The sequence below is a fragment of the Lolium rigidum genome, chromosome 3 (assembly GCF_022539505.1).
Source record: "Lolium rigidum isolate FL_2022 chromosome 3, APGP_CSIRO_Lrig_0.1, whole genome shotgun sequence".
NCBI classification, from domain to species: domain Eukaryota; kingdom Viridiplantae; phylum Streptophyta; class Magnoliopsida; order Poales; family Poaceae; genus Lolium; species Lolium rigidum.
In genome coordinates this window covers 367,705,666-367,718,134 of record NC_061510.1, presented here as the reverse complement: position 1 = coordinate 367,718,134, position 12,469 = coordinate 367,705,666, and positions in this window count along the sequence as shown.

The window sequence follows — 12,469 nt, the reverse complement described above, 5'->3', positions numbered from 1 at the left end:
TGGCGGTCAACAGCATGGCTGTTGCTCTGGTCCCACCTATCAATTTTACTGTCTCGAGGTAATCGACTAGCCAATCCTCGGGGTCTTGCAGGCCATCGAATTTTTTGAAACTATCGGGTAGCTTGAATCCTGATGGAACTCGAGTTTTTCGGACCCGTCGTGTGAAACATGGGAGTCCACACATATCTTCCTCAGCAAGTTCTGGTGAATGCCGATGTTCCCTTCTTTCTTATCGTGCTCTATCAACTCTAGTCTGAGTTGTTGTGTCTCTGGCTCCACTCACTCTCGGTGGATCTTGCACTGCTGCGGTAGGTCTCAGACTATTTTGCCTTGCGGTTCCTTCGGGAGGTGTGGCTGCGAACACTGCTCCCATGGCTCCACATCCTGCCATGGCCATGTTATAGAACGCTTCCCTTGGATCTCCGGGAGGTGGTCTGGATGCTAAGATGAAAGCTTGTGTCGCCATGTAACCTGCTTCCGGTGTTTTTGGGATGATATTCCCCCTTGTGTCGATCGAGATAAAGGACATGTCGAGGTTTTGGATTAGAGTCTCTCTTTCAGCCTCCGGTATATTTTGCAGCCGAGATCTTGCTCTCCTCCGAGCTTCTCTGTGACTATCTCCCGAAGTTCCTGATTGTCGACTTAACTCCGCTCGTCGCCTGCTTGACGTGTAAGCTGCCTCCTTTCTTCTCTTCAAAGCAGTTGTCTGTTTTTCCAATTCTCTTCCAGCTCGGGCAAGCCTATATTGATAAGCCTGCAATTCTTCGACCGTAGCGGTTGTCTCCATTGGTTCAGAACATCCACAGCTCTTGCTGCTCTATCCCATGCTGCTTGCGGAAGTTGAATCCTCACGCGTGGTGTAGGCCCGACATATTTAATGCCTAAACCTCGCCTTAGGTCAGAGGGATCGACGTATGGATTTCCCAAGTCATCGAAAGCCTCTGATGTTTCCTCTTGATCATGACTTGCTTCTCCGATGGTGCAGATCTGATGATATTTTGAGTTCTGAACTTCGCTTGGTTTGGTGACACCATCATAGAGATTGGTGAAGACCTTTCCAATAGAGATGGATTTGTCGATGAAATCGAAGCTGTCGGTGTCGCTCGGATCATCGCTTATATAGGAGTCCGCAGATGACTCGAAGGATATGTCGCTGAAGATCTTGGCGAGTTTTTCGCTTGCCTTGGTGCCGATGAAGCGTGACGACGAAATCTCCTCGTCGCCTGACTCGATGGATGATGCTGAGCTTGAGAGGTCAGGATCAACCGCCGACAATCCCGACGAGATCGGAACTTCGAGACGACATGCTCCTTCTTTCTCGACGCGGAAGTGGAACTTTCCAAACGTCATCTCCATGGGCTCCTCCAGATACGCATATGCATCCAAACGGGAGGGCGGGTGAGGAACAAAATCAACGAGACCAGTTTCGATCTGTTTACCTCTGTCCATGATGTTGCTTGCTACTGAAGAAGTCGACGATCTTGAACGTGCCATCGAGATCAGCTCCTTGTCGCCTCTAGATCCCACAGACGGCGCCAATTGACAAGGTATTAACTTGTCAATGCCTACAAGTAGTAGACTAGGGTTTCTTTGGATGTAGAGGGCAAGTAGATCTCGAAGGTTTCAGCCGAAAAGTACTCGACGATGGTAAAACTAGGGTTTGTGAGACAATGAATCGATGCTTTCTTTATCCCTCGACTCCCCTTTATATAGGAGGTGGAGCCGAGGGATTCGTATTGTACAAGTTACAGAGTCCGGGAGGGTTTCCAACTCATCCCGCAAGATTACAAACATCATCTCCTAATACAACTCTAACTTTCCTTAACATCAACTTGGGCTTCCGATTCTTCTTATTCTTCGAGTCGTGGGCCTTCAGTAAACCCCGGGTACTATCTTCGGCAGGCCCATTGGGGATGCCTATGTCAGTCACTACTCCGCCTAGCTTTTAATCCGGAAAGAATCTTGAAGAGCTTCCAAAATTCCATCATCTCCGGCTTCATATCAACCAGAAATCATCTTATCTTGCTTGTGTTGTAACAGTAACTTTGCGGAACTTGCGCCCCATACTGCATGAAATTTCCTCATTTCCCGCACTAAATTTTCGGTCTGGTTCCGCGCAGTTGGGTCACCATCTCTTCAACTTCACGGCCCCTTCCATAGTCTCATCATCCGGCATACTTTTAGGCGGTTAAGCCCAAAATAAGAGCCGAGGCTCTAATACCAATTGAAACAATCGTATGCCGCACCTAGAGGGGGGTGATTAGGTGCTACCCAATTTTTAGTTCTTTTTCAATTAAGGCTTGACACAAGGTAAATTCTCTAGATATGCAACTATGTGAATTTACCTATATGACAAGATATACAACTAAGCAAGATATAATAGAGCTAATAAGGATAGAGGTAACCGAGAGTGGAGCACGCGGAGACACGGAGATGATTCCCATAGTTCCTTCCTTTTGAGGGGAAGTACGTCTACGTTTGGAGGAGTGTGGTCGCCACGAAGGCCAGACCAACGCCACAAAGGCCTCACTCGGGTCTCCTGTGAGCAACGCCACAAAGGCCTAGCCCACTTCCACTATGGGATTTCCTCGAGGCGGAAATAGGGCCTTTACAAGGTTCTTGGGGCACAAATCCACAACCGAATTGTTGGCTCCCAATATCTGTAACAATACAACAACAATAACAAGAACAAATCAACCACAGGCAACTAGGGTTTCCAAATGAAACACTAGCAAAGGGTCCCTCAATCAAAAGAGGGGGAAATGTAAATCGCTTCGGTGAAGATGTAGATCGGGGTCTTCTCCTTCGAGTCTCCAAAGATCAAGAGCTTTGGATGGTTGAAGGAGGAGATTGATGTCTACGGGTGCTTCTATTCTTGTAGACAGTGTTGGGCCTCCAAGAGCAGAGGTTTGTAGAACAACAGCAAGTTTCCCTTAAGTGGATCACCCAAGGTTTATCGAACTCGGGGAGGAAGAGGACAAAGATATCCCTCTCAAGCAACCCTGCAATCACGATACAAGAAGTCTCTTGTGTCCCCAACACACCTAATACACTTGTCAGATGTATACGTGCACTAGTTCGACGAAGAGATAGTGAAATACAAGTAGTATGGATGTATATGAGTGGTAATAGCAATCTGAATAAAATATGGCAGCGAGTAAACATGCAACGAACGAGTAAATAAACGGAGTTTCGGTGTTTGGAAACAAGGCCTAGGGATCATACTTTCACTAGTGGACACTCTCAACATTGATCACATAATAAAACCACTCTACACTCTCTTATTGGATGATGAACACCACTAATTGTGTAGGGCTACAAGAGCACCTCAATGCCGGAGTTAACAAGCTCCACAGCATTCAATGTTCATATTTAAATAACCTTAGAGTGCATGATAGATCATTGCAATTACACCAAGTACTAACATAACATGCACACTGTCACCATCACACTATGAAGGAGGAATAGATCGCATCAATACTATCATAGTAAATAATTAACTTCATAATCTACAAGAGATTACAATCATAGCCTACGCCAAGTACTTACATGATGCACACACTGTCACCGTTACACCATGAAGGAGGAATAGAGTACTTTAATAATATCACTAGAGTAACACATAGATGAATAGTGATACAAAGCTCATATGAATCTCAATCATGTAAGGGAGCTCATGAGATCATTGTATTGAAGTACATAGGAGAGAGATTAACCACATAGCTACCGGTACAACCCTTAGCCTCGAAGGAGAACTACTCCCTCCTCATGGGAGACAGCAGCGGTGATGGAGATGGCGGTGGTGTCGATGGAGATGCCTTCCGGGGGCACTTCCCCGTCCCAGCGGCGTCCCGGAATAGAGACTCTTGTCCCCCAGATCTTGGCTTCGCGATGGCGGCGGCTCTGGAAGGTTTCTCGTACCGTGGCTTTTCCGTATCGAAGATTTAGGTCAGGGACCTTTAAATAGGCGAAGAGGCGGAGTCGGAGGGCTGACGGGGCCACCACACAGTAGGGCGGCGCGCCTGGCTCCTTGGCCGAGCCGCCCACAAGTGTGGGCCCACTGTGGCCCTCCTCTGGTGGCTCTCGGGTGTTCTGGAAGCTTCGTGGAATTCTAAGATGCTGGGCGTTGATTTCGTCCGATTCCGAGAATATTTCCTTACTAGGATTTCTGAAACCAAAAACAGCAGAAAACAACGAATCGGCACTTCGGCATCTCGTCAATAGGTTAGTTCCGGAAAACGCATAATAATGACATATAATGTGTATAAAACATGTGAGTATCATCATAAAAGTAGCATGGAACATAAGAAATTATAGATACGTTTGAGACGTATCAAGCATCCCCAAGCTTAGTTCCTACTCGCCCTCGAGTAGGTACGATAACAAGGATAATTTCTGAAGTGACATGCTATCATAATCTTGATCAATACTATTGTAAAGCATATGAGATGAATGCAGTGATTCGAAGCAATAGTAAAGATAATGACTAAACAACTGAATCATATAACAAAGACTTTTCATGAATAGTACTTTCAAGACAAGCATCAATAAGACTTGCATAAGAGTTACTCATAAAGCAATAAATTCTTAGTAGAAAGCTTTGAAGCAACACAAAGGAAGATATAAGTTTCAGCAGTTGCTTTCAACTTGTAACATGTATATCTCATGGATAGTTGTCAACATAAAGCAATATAACAAGTGCAATAGGTAAACATGTAAGAATCAATGCACACAGTTGACACAAGTGTTTGCTTCTAAGATAGGAAGAAATAGGTAAACTGACTCAACAATAAAGTAGAACAATGGCCCTTCGCAGAGGGAAGCATGGATTACTATATTTGTGCTAGAGCTTTTCATTTTGAAAACAAGAAACAATTTTGTCAACGGTAGTAATAAAGCATATGTGTTATGTATAAGATATCTTATAAGTTGCAAGCCTCATGCATAGTATACCAATAGTGCTCGCACCTTGTCCTAATTAGCTTGGAATAACATGGATTATCATTGCATAGCATATGTTTCAACCAAGTATCACAAAGGGGTACCTCTATGCCGCCTGTACAAAGGTCTAAGGAGAAAGTTCGCATTGGATTTCTCGCTTTTGATTATTCTCAACTTAGACATCCATACCGGGACAACATAGACAACGAGATAATGGACTCCTCTTTAATGCATAAGCATTCAACAACAGTTAAAATTCTCATAAGAGATTGAGGATTAGTTGTCCAAACTGAAACTTCCACCATGAATCATGGCTTTAGTTAGCGGCCCAATGTTCTTCTCTAACTGTATGCATACTCAAACCATTTGATCATGAAAATCGCCCTTACTTTAGACAAGACGAACATGCATAGCAACTCACATGATATTCAACAAAGGTAAAAGTTGATGGCGTCCCCAGGAACATGGTTACCGCTCAACAAGCAACTTATTAAGAAATAAGACACATAAGTACATATTCTTCACCACAATAGTTTTTAAGGCTATTTGTCCCATGAGCTATATATTGTAAAGACAAAGAATAGAATTTTAAAGGTAGCACTCAAGTAATGTACTTTGGAATGGCAGATAAATACCATGTGGTAGGTAGGTATGGTGGACACAAATGGCATAGTTTTTGGCTCAAGGATTTGGATGCACGAGAAGAATTCCTCTCAATACAAGGCTAGGCTAGCAAGGTTGTTTGAAGCAAACTCAAGTATAAAACGGTGCAGCAAGACTCACATATGAACATATTGTAAGCATTATAAGACTTTACATTGTATCCTTGTTGTTCAAACACCTTAACCAGAAAATATCTAGACTCTAGAGAAACTAATCATGCAAACCAAATTTTAACAAGCTCTATGTAGTTCTTCATTAATAGGTGCAAAGTACATGATGCAAGAGCTTAAACATGATCTATATGAGCACAATAATTGCCAAGTATCAAATTATTCAAGAAATTATACCAATTACCACATGCAGCATTTTCTGTTTCCAACCATATAACAATTAACGAAGCAGTTTCAACCTTCGCCATGAACATTAAGATAAAGCTAAGAACACATGTGTTCATATGCAACAACGGAGCGTGTCTCTCTCCCACACAAGGATGATGGATCATACTTTATTCAAACACAAACAAAAATAAAAGCACACAGACGCTCCAAGTAAAGTGCATAAGATGTGACCGAATAAAAATATAGTTTCAAGAGAAGAAACCTGATAAGTTGTTGATGAAGAAGGGGATGCCTTGGGCATCCCCAAGCTTAGATGCTTGAGTCTTCTTAAAATATGCAGGGATGAACCACGGTAGCATCCCCAAGCTTAGACTTTTCACTCTTCTTGATCATAGTATATCATCCTCCTCTTTTGACCCTTGAAAACTTCCTCCACACCAAACTTAAAACAAACTCATTAGAGGGTTAGTACATAATCAAAAATTCACATGTTCAGAGGTGACACAATCATTCTTAACACTTCTGGACATTGCTCAAAGCTACTGGAAGTTAATGGAACAAAGAAATCCATCCAACACAGCAAAAGAGGCAATGCGGAATAAAAGGCAGAATCTGTCAAAACAGAACAGTCCGTAAAGACGAATTTTTTAGAGGCACTGGACTTGCTCAGATGAAAATGCTCAAATTGAATGAAAGTTGCGTACATATCTGAGGATCACGCGCGTAAATTGGCAGATTTTTCTGAGTTACCTACAGAGAACCCTGCCCAAATTCGTGACGGACGAAATCTGTTTCTCGCGCGAGTAATCCAAATCTAGTATCAACATTACTATCAAAGACTTTACTTGGCACAACAATGCAATAAAATAAGATAAGGAGAGGTTGCTACAGTAGTAACAACTTCCAAGACACAAATATAAAACAAAATTGCTGTAGTAAAATAAAGACATGGGTTATCTCCCAAGAAGTGCTTTCTTTATAGCCATTAAGATGGGCTCGGCAGTTTTAATGATGCACTCGCAAGAAATAAGAGTTGAAGCAAAAGAGAGCATCAAGAAGCAATTTCAAAACAAATTTAAGCCTAACATGCTTCCTATGCATAGGAATCTTGTAAATAAACAAATTCATGAAGCATGATGCAACAAGCATAGAAAGATAAAACAAGTGTAACTTCAAAAATTTCAGCATATAGAGAGGTGTTTTAGTAACATGAAAACTTCTACAACCATATTTTCCTCTCTCATAATAATTTCCAGTAGCATCATGAACAAACTCAACAATAGAAGTATCACATAAAGCATTCTTACCATGAGTCTCATGCATAAAATAATTACTACTCCCAACATAAGCATAGTCATTCTTATTAATTGTAGTGAGAGCAAATTCAACAAAGTAGCTATCATTATTATTCTCATCATCAAATATAGGAGGCATATTGTAATCATCATTAAATTTACTCTCCATAGTAGGAGGCACTAGAAGACCACTATCATTATAATCATCATAAATAGGAGGCAAAGTATCATCAAAGAAAATTTTCTCCTCAATGCTTGGGGGACTAAAAATATCATGCTCATCAAAATCAGCTTCCCCAATCTTAGAATTTTCCATATCATTAGCAACAATGGTGTTCAAAGCGTTCATACTAATATCATTGCTACTAGCATGCAAATAAGGTTCCATAGGTTTTTTAATTCTCTCTTCAAACACATCATGTCCTAATTCAAGATAAAGTTCATAAAGATCTCTCATATTTTTGTTGTTTTCCATTATGCCTAACTAGTGTAAACAAGAAACAAAAAGATACAATTGCAGGATCTAAAGGAAATAGCTTCGAGCACACACACAACGGCAACAGAAAAGTACTTAGTTACCCGGGACCGGAGTATGAGTGCCTTTTACCTTTCCTCCCCGGCAACGGCGCCAGAAAAGTGCTTGATGTCTACGGGTGCTTCTATTCTTGTAGACAGTGTTGGGCCTCCAAGAGCGAGAGGTTTGTAGAACAGCAGCAAGTTTCCCTTAAGTGGATCACCCAAGGTTTATCGAACTCGGGGAGGAAGAGGACAAAGATATCCCTCTCAAGCAACCCTGCAATCACGATACAAGAAGTCTCTTGTGTCCCCAACACACCTAATACACTTGTCAGATGTATACGTGCACTAGTTCGGCGAAGAGATAGTGAAATACAAGTAGTATGGATGTATATGAGTGGTAATAGCAATCTGAATAAAATATGGCAGCGAGTAAACATGCAACGAACGAGTAAATAAACGGAGTTTCGAGTGTTTGGAAACAAGGCCTAGGGATCATACTTTCACTAGTGGACACTCTCAACATTGATCACATAATAAAACCACTCTACACTCTCTTGTTGGATGATGAACACCACTAATTGTGTAGGGCTACAAGAGCACCTCAATGCCGGAGTTAACAAGCTCCACAACATTCAATGTTCATATTTAAATAACCTTAGAGTGCATGATAGATCATTGCAATTACACCAAATACTAACATAGCATGCACACTGTCACCATCACACTATGAAGGAGGAATAGATCGCATCAATACTATCATAGCAATAATTAACTTCATAATCTACAAGAGATTACAATCATAGCCTACGCCAAGTACTCACATGATGCACACACTGTCACCGTTACACCATGAAGGAGGAATAGAGTACTTTAATAATATCACTAGAGTAACACATAGATGAATAGTGATACAAAGCTCATATGAATCTCAATCATGTAAGGCAGCTCATGAGATCATTGTATTGAAGTACATAGGAGAGAGATTAACCACATAGCTACTGGTACAGCCCTTAGCCTCGAAGGAGAACTACTCCCTCCTCATGGGAGACGAGCAGCGGTGATGGAGATGGCGGTGGTGTCGATGGAGATGCCTTCGGGGGCACTTCCCCGTCCCGGCGGCGTGCCGGAACAGAGACTCCTGTCCCCCAGATCTTGGCTTCGCGATGGCGGCGGCTCTGGAAGGTTTCTCATACCGTGGCTTTTCCGTATCGGAGATTTAGGTCAGGGACCTTTAAATAGGCGAAGAGGCGGAGTCGGAGGGTTGACGGGGCCACCACACAGTAGGGCAGCGCGCTTGGCTCCTTGGCCGCGCCGCCCACACGTGTGGGCCCCCTGTGGCCCTTCTCTGGTGGCTCTCGGGTGTTCTGGAAGCTTCGTGGAATTCTAAGATGATGGGCGTTGATTTCGTCCGATTCCGAGAATATTTCCTTACTAGGATTTCTGAAACCAAAACAGCAGAAAACAACAACTGGCACTTCGGCATCTCGTCAATAGGTTAGTTCCGGAAAACGCATAATAATGACATATAATGTGTATAAAACATGTGAGTATCATCATAAAAGTAGCATGGAACATAAGAAATTACAGATACGTTTGAGACGTATCAGAGATCTTGTGTTTCTTGAGTTGGCTCTAATGGTGGATGAACTTGGGATGAATGAGCAGCTTGTGGTGGAGGAAGAAGAGGGGTATTTATACCCCCCCAAAATCGAGCCGTTGCAGGAAGAGAGGGGGTGGATTATCCGGCCTAAGTAAGAGGCCGATTATCCCCCCCCCCCCCCCCCCGATTATCCGGGCCTGCTGAAAATATCTGGCCAGGGTCCAGGGGGTTTGGCCGAAAGTCCTTAGCCGTTTTTCAGGGGCCTCGGATTATCCGGGCTGGGAGAATTTTCATGCTTCCTTTTAAATATCCTTTGTAGTTAAGTCATCCCATACAATGTAAAAAAATATTCTCACACCATGTGATGTCGTCGTACACCCTCTGATCTATCTTGTTGGAAAACAACTAAACAATGACATCAAAAACATTCAACACAAACGCACCCTTTACCATGAAAAACCGTCTCAGGAAAAAAGATCATCTCAGACTTGTGAAATTTTCATGGACAACTAACCAACATTGAGAAATGTCCGTCCTTCCTTTCCCCACCTCCTGGACAAAAAAATTTGATTCTCATCATGCAACATGAAAACCACGAAGCTGGGATGGCCATGCTTCTCTTCCTTGCGACTTGAGTCTGAACCTCGTATTCGATAAACATCCCTTATCATTGGTTGTGATCCATGTATAAAAATAGAAGGTTTGTGCGCTTGTTGACATGTAAGTGGTCGTTGATGTTTGTTACAAAGTGAGATGACTAACACCATGGCTACGAAGAGGATGGAGGAGGGAAGCTACCGAATGGGGAGAAAGTGAGATTAAAAGAATTTTGATAGATCCCACTAATTCTCGTGATTGTATTCCAGTCCCTTATCTCCCAAACAGGGTCGAACCAAGTCAAAGGACCATCGCTACCATATTCATCCAATGCCCACCAATCACCGCATGGCCAAATCCAGAGTATATATGTTTATTTTCGTTCTCCATGGATCTCTTCCTATCTTCTTTGACCCCCTCTCTCCCCTACGCAAGTGTACAGTAGGTCAATGACTTAGTGGCACCGCGAGCTCTGGGTCTTCGAACTTCTTCCCTCTCGATCAGGTCGCACCTCGCAAAAGGTAAGTCACAACAAAGAGTAGTTCCCATTGTCTTCCAAGCCCAGGCTTCTTATTTAGAGTATGCAGGTTCTAATATATGGATCATTATACATCCTAAGTGAAGAATGAACTTGCGATAATGAGAGTTTAGTCTTAATAATCGTTGGGCAATGTAGATGTGACGGTGCTTCACAGTGTTGCCTTTTATCGCTTTATATGGTAGTTGCTTCTTGAACCTCGGTACATGTGGTGCTCTTTTGGCTAGCTATGGGTTATCACCTTTTATGGTAGAACATGGGCTCAGTTGCATTTGATATGATCACATGTGTCTCATTGATTCACGTGTATATACTGGATACTACATTGTTACCGGTCCTTTGATACTCCCTAGATCTACATATCGATCATATTGATGTATTGATCATTATTTGTCCTTTGTTAGGTTGATATGGCTGCAAAAGAGTGTCCACATATGCTAGCTAACATAATGATTTCATAGAGATACCCCCGCTTGGCAAAAAAAAAACTCTCCTACTAGTAGATTATGGTTCGTCAGTTGTTGAATGGTTGACTAACTATGATTTTCTAACACCAAAATGCACAGAAGCCGTATTTTGACCCCCTTATGTTATGTGTACAATAAAAAAACTAGTGTAACAGTCACACCGTATGACGTTGTGCTACCTTATAACTCGTCTTGTGGACACACCATCTCATCAATCATGTTGGACAGCTATGCCATCTAGAGAAATCATCACCTGTCCATGCTTCATCAGGAAAAATCCCCTGAGGTGGGAGCATTGTCATGACCTGTGACACTTTGCTCCACGTCTAATTACCACCACCCCCAACTTCCTCTGCAACATTGCTCGATTATCATCACACAACGTGTAAGCCACGAAGTTAGGACTTGGAAGGGATATACCCTCATGATTTTAAACCGAAAATGCAGGATAATTCCGAACAAAAGCAGTATCGCGATACTTCAACATGCTCCGGGTAGGTCTAGGTTGGGCCGGGCCGGGCCAACTCGCAGGTCCACTCTACACGAACGCTGCTGGCAGATTCGATCTCCCCTCGAATAAAAAAGAAAGAAGAAAGCGGAGCAAGAGCAGATCCAGCCCCAAGCCCGCCAATCACCGCGTGGCCAAATCCCGAGTAGAGTAATAATATTAATAATTTCCTTTCTCTCTCCACGCGGGCACTTCCACTCTCCTCTGACCTCTCTCCCCTGCGCAACTGTACAGTAGGTCACTGCCACGGTGAGCTCCCCAGCCTCGGCCTTCCCGCCCGATCTGGTCGCCTCCCGCCCGCCCGCGGAACCCTAGAGCCCCGCTAGGCCCCTGGCCGCCGCAATGGACCGCGCGCCGGCGCTCGCCGCTGAGCCCTGGCGCCCGCCGCACCTGCCGCCGCCGCCGGCGGCGGCAACCGCGCCGCGGAGCCGTCCTCCGCCGTCACGGGCCAGAGCAGCGGCTCCCGCGGGGGCGGCGGCGGAGGGCGGAGGAGGCAGCGCGAGGCCATATTTTGATGCATTAATCATTATTGTCCTTTGTTAGCTTGATATGGCTACAAAAGAGTGTCCACATATACTAGCTGGCATAATGATTTTATGTAGTTGTTGCATCGCAAAATAAAGACACATGAACCACAAATTCATGTTTTCCAAGGAAAACATAAGTGTCAATTCTCTACTACCCAACAAATATGCCCCCCCCCCCCCCCCGAAAAACTCTCTAATTTGTTGAATGTTTTGGATAACTATGATTTCCCAACACCGAAACGCATAGAAGAATATCTTTCCATAGTTTAGTCGCCTTATGTCATGAGTACAAAACAAAACAGTCTACCTGTCACACCGTATGATGTTGTGCTACTTATAACTTTTCTTCAGAACACAACATCTCATCTATCATGTTGGACAACTATGCCATCTAGCGCATTCACCACCTACCTATGCTTCACCATGCAAAATCCCCATGTGGGGGTAGAAGGAGCGTCATGACGTGTGACATTTTT